We start from the raw sequence: 15,535 nt of genomic DNA, 5'->3' as shown, positions 1-15,535 counted from the left end.
ATTTTTATAGAGAAAAGGTTTCACCATGTTGGCCAGGCTGTTCTTAAACTCCTGACCTCAGGTGATCCACCCACCTCAGCCTCCCAAAATGCTGGGATTACAGGCATGAGCCACCATGCCCGGCCAAGAAACTTTTTAGAAAATATGTGTGCATAAAAGTAAAAATCTAACCAATTTTTAGTTTAAAAGTGCTGGCCACAGGGCCACAGTAAACATTTATGGCCCTAATAGTGAAATGATTATGGTGTCCTTTCAAGTAATTAAAAACAAAAGCAACACTGCGTTGTAAAATACATTTTTATTTAAAAAAGTAAAACTCAGCCAGGTGCAGTGGCTCACGCCTGTAATCCCAGCACTTTGGGAGGCTGAGGGAGGCGGATCACTGGAGGTCAGGAGTTCAAGACCAGCCTGGCCAACATGATGAAACCCCCGTCTCTACTAAAAACATAAAAAATTAGCCCAGTGTGATGGTGGGCACCTGTAATTCCAGCTACTTGGGAGGCTGAGGCAGGAGAATCGTTTGAACCCGGGAGGCAGAGGTTGCAGTGAGCCGAGATCGCGCCACTGTACTCCAGCCTGGGCGACAGAGCAGAACTGTCTCAATAAGTAAGTAAGTAAATAAATAAATAATAAATAAGGAAAACTCACAAGTATGCTGAAATAATGCCCGGATGTAAGTTCCATGAGGGAAAGAGACACTACTGTTTCCCCGTTGCAAGATCAGTGCCTGACATAATACTAAGCCCTCAGTCAATAGAATAATGAATACAGCTTTCTGATTTCTTTCTTGAATGCCCCCCACCCCTGCCCCAGAATGTGCTTAGTTGGTTTCTTGGGCAGCCCAGCAATGACTGGGCACGTGGCTGGGGCCAGGTCAGTATTTGTCAATTGTTTGGATCGCACAGAACTGATCTCACATACCACAGGCTCAGCTGAGGCCAGTATATAGAACCTACAACAGGAGCTGATCTGGCAGCTATAAACAGAACACCACACACCTGCCGGCCTCAGATTAGTTAGCATAGAGGGCTGGGCTGGGCCCACAGGATTCTTCATTTAAATCATTTGGCAGAACCTTTCTATTCCTTTCTCCAGATTCATCAGGTGGCTGGGAATAAATACATCATGAGTTACCTGCCCAGAGGGTTTCTGCGGGTGAAGAATCTTTGCTTTCACCTGGACTTTGCTTGCAGTGAATGGGAAACTTCACAGCAGGTGAGGAATTGGGAGTTCCTTTGCTACTAGTACTTTGACATCCAAGGCAAGTTTGTTTGAACCTGGGGCTTCACCCAGCTGATGTCTGTCTGAGCTTAGAATTTGGAAAAGAAGGAGGTAAGAGGTTGTGAAATAGGCTAGGGAAAGGGAAGAAAAAAAAAAAAGTTCTTCAACTAGCACTCTACTCATTGGCCCACGAAATCAACGGTTTCACCAAACAACAGCTCCAAGCCCCAGGTCATAATTTCTATATTTCTTACCCATTTCTGGCCCATATGGTAAAATGACCAGAGAATAATGCAGAAAGCTGAGGAATTTCAGATTAAGATGTTTTAGATTTACATTTAGATAAGAGCAGCCCTGAGGCATTTACATCACACATCTAGTTTGAGATTAATTCAGTTGTATTCTTATCAGATATCTCTAGCCTGCTTTCTATTTTTCCATTGGTTTCAGAATTCTTTCCAGGAAAGAAATGACTTTCACATACCTCAAAATATTATTACCTTGTATAAGGGTCAGAAAAAAACCAATTACCTACAGTTACTTTGTATGGACACTGCAAAGTTAATCCCTTCTTAATTCAAATTGTACAAAGTCAATTATCCTATTCCTTGCTACTCATTCATCACTTTTATTGAGCACCTACTATGTGCCAGTCACTAGACTCCACAGTAAACAGGCAAGCTTCCTACCAACATGAAGCTTATAGTCCAGTAATGAATTAATAAGAAAACAAAAATGTCAGATAAAAGTAAGTAAGTGCTGGGCAGGTAATTTTTTTGTTTGTTTTTTGTTTTTTGAGATAAAGTCTTGCTCTGTCGCCCATGCTGGAGTGCAGTGGCACGATATTAGCTTACTACAACCTCTGCCTCACCAGTTCAAGCGATTCTTGTGCCTCAGCCTCCCGAGTAGCTGGGTCAACAGGTGTGCACCACCAAACCCAGCTAATTCTGGTATTTTTAGCAGAGACAGGGTTTCACCATGTTGGCCAGGCTAGTCTCAAACTCCTGGCCTCAAGTGATCTGTCCACCTTGGCCTCCCAAAGTGCTGGGATTACAGGTGTAAGCCACCATGCCCAGCCTTGGGCAGGTAATTAAGATGGAAGAATATGTTGTGAAGAAGTGTGTTGCTACTTTGGACTGGGTAGAAGAAGGAGACAATTTCCATGAGAAGCAAATGATAGCAAGGAACTAGCCATGGAAGAACAAGGAGCAGGGTATTCAGGGCAGAGGAAATGCTTCCCAATGTAAGGTTATGTACTGAGAAACATAAGTGCCAATGCCCCCACACCTTTGAAACCAGCTGTCTTTGCAAGGTGCACCTCAAACCCTACTGTCTGACTTACCAACAGCAATCTCCCCCTCCCTCCAGATCTTTGGATCAGTGCTACTAAATGTAAAAAGTTCCCAGCTACTCCCAGCTCACTTTCCTCCCTAGCTGTCCCTACACTTCCAACAGGATATGGATAGTTGTATTTTATTCTCACTCAATTACAGCCCATCTAGATCCTTCTTATACGTAGCTCCACACTAATGTTGATGATTGGTAAGAACTCTCTCAAAAGCTTAGAGTCTTAAGTGAAATCACTGAAAAATAGTGAAGTAAATCACTGACACCAGGCTTGGAGGTCTTCCAGGGCCCTTTTTTACAGGAATTTGAAAACAGGCACATTCCATTGTGTCCTTTGTTAGAGAGCTGTTGACAATAAACAGTTCAGAATTTGTGCTGTAAAACAGCAAACAGTGAACAAACCAAGGCTTTCTCAAACAGGGCCCCACTTTCCTGGATTCTGCTGATCCTTACACAGGATTTAAGCCTGTATATTTGAGAAGTTTATGGGAAACTAGACTCTCAAAGCATTTGCTTCTCAAATTCTTTGTTATTTTGACTGCACTGGAGACTATTCCACAAGCCACTATCAGAATCCACCCATCTCTGGTTCCCGTAAATATTATGTCTACACAGAACTATGTGAACTATTTCTAAGCTAGAATATGAACCAGGGCTTGAAAGCTTGCTGGTGGAAATGACCTAAGAAGAGCTTTAAAACTTAAATTTGAGAAAATTCAGTAGCAAAGGAAAAGTGGGCTAAAGGATTATGTGCATGTTTGTAGCTCAGAAGGTAGTTCAACTCTCAAAGATTGATTATTCAGCCCACCCTAGATTATTTAAATCCAGCAGCAAATGTATGCTGACATATTTCTGGGGGCCCTAGGGTGACACTCACTAAGGCAAGCAAAAGAAGCTGAAGTCAATTCCCAGAGAGGTGATTCCTTTTTTTTTTTTTTTTTTTTTTTTGAGACGGAGTCTCGCTCTGTCACCCAGGCTGGAATGCAGTGGCATGATCTCGGCTCACTGCAACCTCTGCCTCTTAGGTTCAAGCAATTCTTCGTGCCTCAGCCTCCCAAGTAGCTGGGATTACAGGCGCACGCCACCACACCTAGCTACAGAGAGGTCATTCCTAGCGTAGTCGGGACTGATTGTTCCAGGTAATGGGGACCAAGGGAAGCTGAGGTGGCAACTGCCAACTGTCAGTGATTCCTGAGAAGGCAAAAACTAGGCAGCTGCTGCCATGCATCCTGGAGCTGAGAACTGAATTCAATCTGATTGGGAATGTCTTTAAAAGAGAGGCGGCGTTGGGGGAGAGAGAGAGAGGCAGGATCTCCCTGTATTGCCCAGGCTGGTCTTGAACTCCTGGGCTCAAGCAATCCTTCCACCTCCGCCTCCCAAAGTGCTGGGATTACAGTCATGAGCCACTGCACCCGGCCTGATTGCAAACTTCGGATGCAGGAATCTCCTCTCAGCTTTGGCAGTCCTGTCCTCTAGAACGTTTGTGAAAAGGCATGGAACATGGAATTAAATATGAGCTACTAGCATTATACATATGTTCTCTGCCTCCACCTCCCACTCTTCATCTCAGTTCAGCCTACTTTTTATCCAGATCTCAAACTGAAAATGTCACATCCACATAAAGGACTTTCCCCAGCAGCCAGGCTGAATTAGGAACCTTTTAGAAGCCCTCATTCCACCCTAGGCTTTTCATGATTAGCACTTACCACCATTTCTAATAATACATTTATTTAGAAAGCATTTGGGCTAATTTCTAAAAATTAAGTTCCACAAGAGTAGGGATCTTTGTTTTATTCACTGATGTACCCCCAAGGAGTTAGAGAAGCCTGATCCTAATAGCTGTTAATTGTTGAATTAAATGAATTCATTTAATGTCTATCTCCCCACTCCAAGAAGGCAGACACCTTGCCTATTTTACTCATCAATGACTCTCTAGCCCCTAACACAGTATCTGGCATATAATAGCTGCTCAAAAAATACTTCTTGAATAAAGAGAAATAATGATAGCTAATATTTATTGAGTGCTTGCTCAGGAATTATGCGAAGTGCTTTACAAATATTGTTATGGTTTTTGTTGTTGTTTTGTTTTGAGACAGAGTCTCACTCTGTCACCCAGGCTGGAGTGCAGTGGCGCAATCTCAGCTCACTGCTACCTCCACCTCCCGGTTCAAGCGATTCTCCTGCCTCAGCCTCCTGAGTAGCTGGGATTACAGGTGCCCGCCACAATGCCTGGCTACTTTTTTTGAGATGGAGTCTCGCTCTGTCACCCAGGCTGGAGTGCAGTGGCACGATCTCAGCTCACAGCAACCTCTGCCTCCCAGGTTTAAGCGATTCTCCTGCCTCAGCCTCCCGAGTAGCTGGGACCACAGGCACCCACCACCACACCCGGCTAATTTTGTATTTTTAGTAGAGACAAGGTTTCTCTATGTTGGTCAGGCTGGTCTCGAACTCTCAACCTCAGGTGATCTGCCCACCTCACCCTCCCAAAGTGCTGGGATTACAGGTGTGAGCCACCATGCCCGGCCTACTTTTTGTATTTTTTTTAGTAGAGACAGGGTTTTACTATGTCGGCCAGGCTGGTCTCAAACTCCTGACCTCAAGGAATCCTCCTGCCTCAGTCTCCCAAAGTGCTGGGATTACAGGTGTCAGCCACTGCACCCAGCCTTGTTATGTTATTTAATATTCACCACGATTCAATGATGTAGGTATATTATTCCACTATTTTGGTTGAATAAGTTCAATAATTTTTTTTTTTTTAGTAGAGATAGGATCTCACTATGTTGCTCAGGCTGATCTCAAACTCCTGGCTCAAGCAAATTTTCCCACCTCAGCCTCCCAAAGTACTGGGATTACAGGCGTGAGCCACCACACCCAGCCAATTCAATATAATTTTTAAAATAATGAACTTATAATTTTCTAATCCACACCATATAATTGGGCTAAATATTTCCCCAGTGTAGTTGATAGTGCTCTGGTGACCTGCATAAGTAAATTTATTTCCCTAAGTACCTACCAGGGAATGACTAATAAGAGAGAAACTCAGGGCCAGGTGCAGTAGCTCACGCCTGTAATCCCAGCACTTTGGGAGGCCCAGGCGGGTGGATCACCTGAGGTCAGGAGTTTGAGACCAGGCTGACCAACATGGTGAAACCCCATCCCTACTAAAAATACAAAAATTAGCTGGGCATGATGGTACGTGCCTGTAGTCTCAGCTACTTGGGAGGCTGAGGCAGGAGAATCGCTTGAACCTGGGAGGCCGAGGTCGGCAGTGAGCCAAGATCGCACCATTGCACTCCAGCACGAGCAACAGAATGAGACTCCATCTCAAAAAAAAAGAGAGAAACTCAATCTCATGGGCCTTAATTATGCTAACGTTGCTTGGAATTAAAATATAGGCTCAGCTTCTAGAGACATTGGGCTTTGGAGAAAAATTTATCTATGTTGTGCTGGTTGCATTGGGTTCATATGCAACCACAGAACATATAGAATGCTTCCAGTTTTGCTAGGGGACACTGGAAGCAGGAAAACAGTATGCGCCAAATCTTGCCCAAGATGCTGGTTAAACCTGCTTTGCCAGCGTCTCCTGTACCTACCTGGGACACCAGCTGGAAGGCAGGTTTGTTCCCTCCTCTGGGAGGAACCATGCCAGTCCCTAACACTCTGCCCCATCTGATCTGGCTAGATCAGGCTTTGGGAAGTCAACAATCCCACCTCGCCAGGTAAAACCAGAAGTGTTCAGGTGGTGCAGCATGGTCCCAGCAAGGAATGGACTCACTGAAAACAAACTGATCTGCCCAGAGTGGAAGTAATTCCAAGAGAATTACTCAAAGTATTATATTCCCCATATCAGAACCCATTCTGGTGAGATTATGTTACTCTCCTTTAACAAAGAAACTGGTGACCCAAAGAAGCATCGTGTGAGAAGTGGTCATCTTATCAGGAACATTAATTCTTGAGTTAAATTTTTACCTCTCCTTGATTTCTCTATTTGCTCTTTGTCACTGTCAGCACCACCCCATAAATACTGAAGAAGAAACAGGAGTGTCCAAGGTAAATAGGAAAAATAAAGACAAAGCAGGGAATTTGCATACAGCTACATATCTTTGATTTAAAAGGACTATCCTTCAGTTTTAAATAATGTCCTTTTTTTTTTTTTTTTGAGACAGAGCCTTGCTCTGTCATGCAGGCTGCAGGCTGGAGTGCAGTGGTGCGATCTTGACTCACTACAACCTCTTCCTCCCACTTTCAAGTGATTCTCCTGCCTCAGTCTCCCAAGTAGCTGGGATTACAGGCGTGCACCACCACGCCCGACTACTTTTTGTATTTTTAGTAGAGGTGGGGTTTCTCCATGTTGGCCAGGCTGGTCTCGAACTCCTGACCTCAGATGGTCCACCTGCCTAAGCCTCCCAAAGTGCTGGGATTACAGGTGTGAACCACCGTACCCAGGCAGATAATGTCCTTTTGACATTTTTAGTGTTAAAATGTCTTCTCATTTATGAAATGATAGTGATAATAAGTAGTAATTGTTGTTCGGTAAAATTCAAAGCTGGCAACCCGTGTCAATTCCCAAACTTGTAAAAAAAACTTTGCTTGCCCCTATAGTATATGGGAGTCTCTGGATGACTGCAGTGGTGTCTTCGGAGGTTTTAGGTGAGGATGGGGAGAAGCATTTCCCCCCTCATCTGTGAGTGGAACTACGGGTCTGCTGGGTGGGTTCCGAGAGTCCTGTGTCAGCAACTGGTACACCATGAAGGTTGACTTTGACTAAAATGAATAATCTCTAGGATTCCAGCATCTCATTTCTCAGACCTACCCAAGAGCCCAGTGCACCTGTCTGGTGCCATCTCACCTGTCCGGGAGGAACATGTCTGGTAGTGTAATTTACATTAAATTTCAGGAGCCTACTGCTCACAAGAGAATTTGTCTTTTAAGAGTAGGACCCAAAGGGAATGGCAAATGCTTAATCCAAAGAAATATATTGCTGATGATGGAATTTTAGGGACAGTGAGGGAGCATTCCTTGGCATAGGGCATATCAAATCACATAGATGGGCATTTATCCAGTCTCTCTATGAATTACATCTCTTGACACTTGACCTTGACACTGCTCCATTTACAGGCCACCTCATCTTGCAGAATATTTTTAAACTTTAAAATACCCTCTGATTTACGGTTTTTGAAGCCCTTCCACAAGCATGACCTAGTATGACCCTCCTAACAGTCCCGAGAGGTAAGGAGGCCAGGTAGCAACATCTCCTTTTTTTTTTTTAGAAGGAATTTCGCTCTTGTTGCCCAAGCTGGAGTGCAATGGTGCAATCTTGGCTCACTGCAACCTCCACCTCCTGGGTTCAAGCAATTCTCCTGCCTCAGCCTCCCAAGTAGCTGGGATTATAGGCATGTGCCACCACACCTGGCTAATTTTTTGTATTTTTAGTAGAAATGGGGTTTCACCATGTTAGCCAGCATGAGTGGAAGAGTGAATTCCATCATGGCTGAGATGTGAAGGAGGATAGTGTGAACCTGGGCCTTGAAAGGCCAGGTAGGTCACAGCTCCTACACATCCTGGCCTGGGCCAAGGCCTCTTCTTTGCCAGGGAAACCTGGCAAGTGGAGGCTTCACTCAGCACTAAGATGGAGAGGTGTTGAGGGAAAATATACCCACAAATAATAATCAAGCATTTATACAGCATTTAGTATTTCCACACCACCAACTAATAATCACTGTATCATTGCAATCCTCTTGGGTCAAAGCAAACGTGTGGGGTCAGTGAGTTGTCCAGACCCCATTTTATAGATGAGGAAATAGGTTGGGGAAATTAATCATCTTGTGGTTTAAGGAAGTCAGCAACATAGAAGGACATCATGGTCCTTATGTTGAATCTGGTCATCTAAACAGAGAGGCTCAGCCGAAACACAGGGCAGCAAAAGAATATGCATGTGTGTGTGCATGCAAGCATATATGAAACAAACTGCTTCTCACGATACAATCAAAACGATATCTATTTGGTATTTCCTAGACTAAAAATTCCCTGGGTCCCTCATGGCCCATGACCATGTTTGGGTCAAACAAAAAGAAAGAACTGGCCTGGCCGGGTGTGGTGGCTCACGTCTGTAATCCTAGCACTTTGGGAGGCTGAGGCAGGTGGATTGCCTGAGCTCATGAGTTCAAGACCAGCCCGGGGAACATGGTGAAACCCCGTCTCTACTAAAAATACAAAAAATTAGCCGGGCGTGGCAGTGTGCACCTGTAATCCCAGCTACTCGGGAGGCTGAGGCAGGAGAATTGCTTGAACCTGGGAGACGGAGGTTGTAGTGAGCCGAGATTGCACCATTGCACTCCAGCCTGGGTGACAGAGCGAGATTCCATCGAAAGGAAGGAAGGAAGGAAGGAAGGAAGGAAGGAAGGAAGGAAGGAAGGAAGGAAGGAAGGTGGGAGGGAGGGAGGGAGGGAGGGAAAGGAGAGAGAAAGAAAAAAAAGAAAGAACTGGCCAGGCGCGGTGGCTCACGCCTGTAATCCCAGCAGCACTTTGGGAGGCCGAGGTGGGCAGATCACTTGAGGTCAGGAGTTCAAGACTAGCTTGGCCAATATGGCAAAACCCTGTCTCTACTAAAAATACAAAAATTAGCCAGACGTTGTGGCAGGCGCCTGTAATCCCAGCCACTTGGGAGGCTGAGGCAGGAGAATCACTTGAACCTGAGAGGTGGAAGTTGCAGTGAGCCAAGATCCTGCCACTACACTCCAGCCTGGGCGACAGAGCAAGACTCTGTCTCAAAAAAAAAAAAAAAAAAAAAAAAAATTCTAAGACTGGGAGATGGAGAAGGACATGGAAATTTAGAGGTTATAACTGATGCCCTTGGACAGAATCATAAAATGGGTTCATATGCTAGAATCAAATCTAGGCACTTAGATATTCTGTCATCTTTCACCTTCCTCCCCTCTTCTTCATCCACACTGAGAAAATGCCCTCAGTCACCTCTTCCAGCTTTTCAGGTCATCTTCAATGTACAGTGTAAATATTATCTCGTTATTCCTCTTTCAGTGTAACCCAGATATATTGGCTCTCAGAGACCAAGACATGCTATATTCCTGGAAACATAAAGAGAGATGACAGAATTAGAAAGGGATGTTTGATGGTCTAAAAAGGATCTTATATCAGACTTTCAAATATTCCCTGGCAGTGTCAGGACAGAAGGGAGACTAGCCTAGCAATTTAATATATTTACTGGGTAAATAGTAAGCACTTGCAGTCCCTGACTTAATCAGAATGAAGTTCATTACGATAAAGAGCTGTGCCCTTTGGTCCTGTTTGCATTAAGCAGGCTCTCAATTTCATTTAATTTCACTACATCTCTGAAGGAAATTATAGGCTATAAGGCTAGCCAAAGAGTCGGCGGGGAGGACAGATAGCAAGCATATCCACCAGAGGAGTTAGAGGAAAGGAGGTAGTGGGCTAAGATTAGAGCATAGAGGACAGAGATTCCCCTTATCAACCCCAATCTATGAAACTAATTTTACTTTCTTGTTTTTAACTTGACGTTTGTATCAGTCTCTCTCTTTCTCTCTGGGTTTTAGAAACATGTTATCAGGTCATCTAAACCTTTTATGAAACATTTCAGACTTGTACGTGCATGAGCTGGTGAAGATTTATTATATTTGACACCATAACTACAGATTTTAAGGCATTCTTTTAAGCGCAACTTGACTGAAACCCCTGAGGCTAGATCGCTATCTTTTGCCAGATGTTAACTTGGTTTCACTGATGGAAACCCAGGGTAAGGTTAAAACTGTTTCTGGACACATTCGTACCTTGGAATGTTTAACTCCATCAGTATATTAGTATTAAATATCAAGAAACCTGGGCTCTTGATCTGTGTTCATCTCTGTCTTCAATTTCTTTCTGTTTCTATTGGAGAAATCAAATGGTCCCCCCGATTTGAATTAAAACAGGCGGAGAGGAAAGAATAAGATCCAATGAGCCCATAAATAGAAGTACCCACCCAGGTCCTTTGGGATTCTTTGGTATCTATTCAGGTTACAAGAAATCTGCCCATCTCTGGGTGGGAATACGGATAAATGATGTCATTCAACAGAATTAGGACCAGACGGGGAAATGTATCCAAATCCTGCAGGGGGTAGCACTGAATGCAGGCTTTAGATATGGAGAGGCCTCCGAGTGCTCTCAAGCATAAACAAGAGTACCGTGAAGGCAACACAGTTTCTGGGATGTGACTGAGAGGGTAACGGCACTTCTGAGATGTGCTGGGGGTGGGAGCAGGGGTTATAACACCAAATAATTGGGTTGTGACAGACGCCGGGCATGAGGGCCATGATTCCCACAATGGACTAGAGCACAGTGGAACTATGTCATCTGCTGGGCTGTAATCGGTAGGAGCAAGCTGCACGTTCAGCACGTTTTCTCCTGGATCCCATCCTTGGCGACCGATCTAGACCTCAGCCTCCAGGATCTGTTAGAGAAATAAACAAGTGGGAGACAACAACCAAAACAGCAACACAGTCGAGCGGGCGCGGGAGACGAAGCTCCGCCTTTGGAAGCCTCGGGCCAGTCAGAAGCCTGTTGCTGGGGCCCGGTGTTTGGCCGCCTGACGTTCCCATGGAGACGGAAGAACGTTACACACCAAACACTGGCGACGTTGACGTCTATGCATTATATCCATGGAGACGACAGAGTAAACGTCATCCCCCCACACTTCCCCGCCTCCCTTAGCGCCAGGGGCTGAGGGAGCGACGCCGGCGTCGCCGTCACGTGCTGGACGCCGGGAGCGAAGCCGGGTGGGCGGGGCCTGTTGCTATGACTGCAGCTGCGGCTGTTTGGAGCTGCAATTAGAAAGTGCTGAGGTGGCAGTGGAGCCAGAACCGATTCTGGAACAGCTTCTCCCGCCCCCGGGCCAGAGAGGGTTCCCCAGCCCCTGGAAAGCCAGGACACCCCCTAGGCTGTCCCAGCACGCCTCAGCCTCAGGTCCTGAGCCAACATCTCTCTGCGCTGCCTGTGAATCCAGACTGTGACTCCAGACTGAGGGCCAAACCGAGACCACTCCCTCCACCCTCAGTTGGCCGTAATTGTCAGGGTGACCTCCCCGACCGACCGTCTCCACTGACCGTCTCCTCCAGACAGCAGCCCACAGAACAGCCACCGACCAAACTGCCTTGCCCATGAGACAGGAGCAAAACCAGCTTAGAAAACTTTCCCACTGTTGGAGTAAAACCCAGAATTCTCCCAGAAAGGAGAAGCATAAGGAACTTTGAATTTATCTTTTATACTTTAAAAGCAGCAGAACTTGAGACATTCATTCCTCGGAGCTTTGTTGAAGAATTGAGGAAGGGGTGCTTAATAATCCCATTCAAGAATAGTTCCTCTGGAAGGGAGAGAAAACTCAGAAATCCCTGAGTACTGTGATACTCCAAAATGGGAAGGCCTGGAAAAACCTAGGTCATTAAAAACTGAAGCTTAAATTTCTACATTGCTTAATTTTGTCTCGACTGCACAAGCCAACAGAGTGTGAGAAATCTCTCTGCGTGCCAGCCTCCCTTTTCGTCACACAACTCTGGAAACAGTTATAGGAAGATTGCAGCAACAAATTGTAAACAAAACCAGGTCAAGAAACAGAGGAGAGGGCCAGGCAGGGTGGCTCAGGCCTATAATCCCAGCACTTTGGGCAGCTGAGGCAGGTGGATCACCTGAAGTCAGGAGTTCAAGACCAGCCTGGGCAACATGGCGAAACCTCCTCTCTAATTAAAAAATAAAAAATAAAAATAAAAATTAGCCAGGCTTGGTGGCGGGCGCCTGTAATCCCAGCTACTCGGGAGGGTGAGGTAGGAGGATCGCTTGAACCCAGGAGGCGGAGGTTGCAGTGAGTCAAGATCGCGCCACTGCACACTCCAGCCTGGGCGACAGAGCGAGACTGTCTCAAAAAAAAAAGAAGAAAGAAAGAAACAGGAGTGAAAAGTTAAGATGACCATGTGAAGCCAGCCAACCTGAACAAAATGTAACTTTTGAATGATAAGGCACAGCTGAGCGACCCAGACTTTGAATTTTCTCCAAATATCATGATCTTCCATCCTGGCTGAATTTAAATGGTGTCTTTTGTATTTGGGGGAAAGCAGAGGGGATATTACTTGCTGGAATTAAAAGCAAGCCATTGGGGTGAGCACATAGTCTGTTGCAGATGGTGGAGGCATAAAGAGGGATTTCATGAAAATGAATGGCATTCGGAGTTGGCCTGGGCTTTCTCCATTCCTCCACCAACACATATCCAATCCCATTGTCTATCTCTGAGAAATCAGCACCTCAGGGTCCCTTCCCTGTTACTCCATAGTAGCCCTCGCTGGGCCCCCATTCAGATATTTTACCACCTGCTCACAGAGCATATCCGTTGCCTTTCAACATTCCCTTGCTCCATCCTCTGACCTACCTATTACTCACTTCCCTGACATCCTTCCCTAAACACTTCTTGACTCCCTTCCCACTCAATTGCCACTCCCCAGGATTTTACCCAGTTGATCATTGCTCCCCAAACCCTTGCCCCATCCACTCATCCCCACCATAAAGTTTTTCATGTCTGGTCCTTACTTAATAGAAGACAGTAGCTTATTGGAACTGCTGTCCAGTTCCAAGCAGAGGAAGAAGGGCACAGTGAGTGGAACAAAGCCATGAGCAGCCCTTCAGGAAAAAAAAAACCCTGGCCGGGCGCAGTGGCTTGCGCCTGTAATCCCATCACTTTGGGAGGCAGGCGAATCACTTGAAGCCAGGAGTTCGAGACCAGCCTGGCCAACATGGTGAAACCTTCTCTCCTAAAAATACAAAAGTTAGCCAGGTGTGGTAGTGCAGGCCTGTAGTCCCAGCTACTCAGGAGGCTGAGGCAGGAGAATTGCTTGAGCCTGGAAGGCAGAGATTGCAGTGAGCCAAGATCCCACCACTGCCCTCCAGGCTGGGCGACAGACTCTGACTCAAAAAAAGAAAAAAAAAAAAAAAGAAGAAAAGAAAAAAGAAAAAAATCTTGGCCGGGTGCAGTGGCTCACGCCTGTAATCCCAGCACTTTGTGAAGCTGAGGCGGGTGGATCACCTGAGGTCAGGAGTTCGAGACCAGCCTGGCCAACATGGTGAAAACCCGTCTCTACTAAAAATACAAAAAATTTAGCCGGGCGTGGTGGCGCACACCTGTAATCCCAGCTACTTAAGAGGCTGAGGTAGGAGAATCACTTGAACCTGGGAGGCCGAGGTTGCAGTGAGCCGAGATTGCGCCACTGTACTCCAGCCTGGGCAACAAAGTGAGACTCGGTCTCAAAAATAAATAAATAAATAAAAATAAAAACAAAAACCCAGATAGTAGTTGAGATTCATGCTGTATATCCAACCATAATGCAGATTCTGCTTATTACAGGATTATGGGCAAGGTAGCAATTTACTAATTCTGGTATTTTCAGGGAAGAAATGACAATTTCTACTTTTTTCTGTCAACGAATGGTTAAGCTAGACTTCTCTTTTCTAAACTCCACCTAGAGCATAACAGCAGCTGGAAAAGAGAGAAACTTCAAATTCAGGTTAATGAGAAAGGCTGATTTATGGGTAGATTAGATTGAATCAGTTTTTGACATGGAAATGAAGTGGTTTGTGTTTTGTTTCAGATGGGAAAGCACTGATGCAATTTACCTCTAGGCACAGAAATAACCCATTTTAGGCCTGGCACGGTGGCTCATGCCTGTAATCCCAGTACTTTGGGAGGCCAAGGCAGGCAGATCACCTGAGGTCAGGAGTTCGAGACCAGCCTGACCAACATGGTGAAACCCCGTCTCTATAAAAATACAAAATTAGCCAAGCATGGTGGCGCATGCCTGTAATCCCAGCTACTTGGGAGGCTGAGGCAGGAGAATCACTTGAACCCGGGAGGCAGAGGTTGCGGTGAGCCAAGATCAAGCTGTTGCACTCCAGCCTGGGCAACAAGAGCGAAACCCTGTCTCAAAAATAAAAAATAAAAATAACCCATCTTGTCATCTAGAAAAGAAGTGGAACAGCAGTCCTTCTTATCTCCCTACTTGAAACGCAGAGTTAAGTTCGAATAAGATGGTCGTATTTACTTTGCCATTCTCTCTCTTGAGGTCTCTCTTTCAGTCCTTCAGGCTAATCAAGGACCCAGCAAGCCACTGACACAGTGTATGAGAAGGAGAAAATAAAGGCAAGATTTATCTAATACTTTTGATATGCTAGGACTATGTAGAGTACTTGAGAGTACTCTATGTGTTATCTCGTTTTATCCTGTTAATATCCATGAGAACTAGGTCTTCATGTGCCCACTTTTACAACGGAAGAAACTGAGATTCAAGTAGTTAAGTAAGTACAGAGCCAGGACATCTCCAATGATGCCATGGAATGCATGGAAAACCTCCACTTGGATCATTCCACGAGCTTTCTTTTCCATAGGGAGACTCTAGCCCCCTTTTCCAAACTTCTTTCTTTTTCTTTTTCTTTTTTTTTTTTTTTTAAAGAAGGGAAGATTGTGAGATCTGCTAGAGCTTCATGAAAAGGTGCTGACACCACAAAAAACAAGAATTCATCCCTGCCTTCTGGGACTAGCCTATATTTCCTCATTGGCTCAAGATCCAAGGAGGCAAAGAGAGACATGCCCCAGAGCACACACAGCAGAAAGGTTTGGGTGGTTCGGGGAGACTCTGACCTGCCCCAGGCTAGGGAGGGCACTACCTGAGTTCAACAGCTCCCTGGACAGCTCCACACAGATTTATCTGCAGCTGTCACTTACAACCAGCTCCTCCTTCCTCTTCTCCCTCCTCCCCAATGCCTGACCCTGCAGGGAAGCACGTCCAGCACGAATTCCTTCAAACCTCAGCTACCTTTAGGATTTTTATGTGTCTGAAGAGTTCCCTTCTTGACAAGCAGCATTAGTCAAGTCCAGTAGGTGGGAAGGGCATTTCCCGGTGATCCTGGGCTTGGAGGA

The 15,535-nt window shown here is 45.5% G+C and overlaps 1 long non-coding RNA gene across 1 annotated transcript in view; it reads right to left on the bottom strand.

Moving 5' to 3' along the window:
* Positions 1-365: 365 nt before the first annotated feature.
* LOC129136991 (uncharacterized) overlaps positions 366-15,535 on the bottom strand; it is a 52,659-nt gene continuing 37,489 nt past the window's right edge. The window contains exons 2-4 of the long non-coding RNA XR_008539050.2: positions 10,374-11,032; positions 9,541-9,653; positions 366-1,309 (exon numbers count right to left, since the gene is read on the bottom strand). This is a non-coding gene — a long non-coding RNA (uncharacterized LOC129136991). The remainder of the gene's footprint in view (positions 1,310-9,540; positions 9,654-10,373; positions 11,033-15,535) is intronic.

The sequence above is a fragment of the Pan troglodytes genome, chromosome 15 (genome assembly GCF_028858775.2).
Source record: "Pan troglodytes isolate AG18354 chromosome 15, NHGRI_mPanTro3-v2.0_pri, whole genome shotgun sequence".
Taxonomy (NCBI): Eukaryota; Metazoa; Chordata; class Mammalia; order Primates; family Hominidae; genus Pan; species Pan troglodytes.
This window is presented reverse-complemented; position numbering and strand designations above follow the sequence as displayed.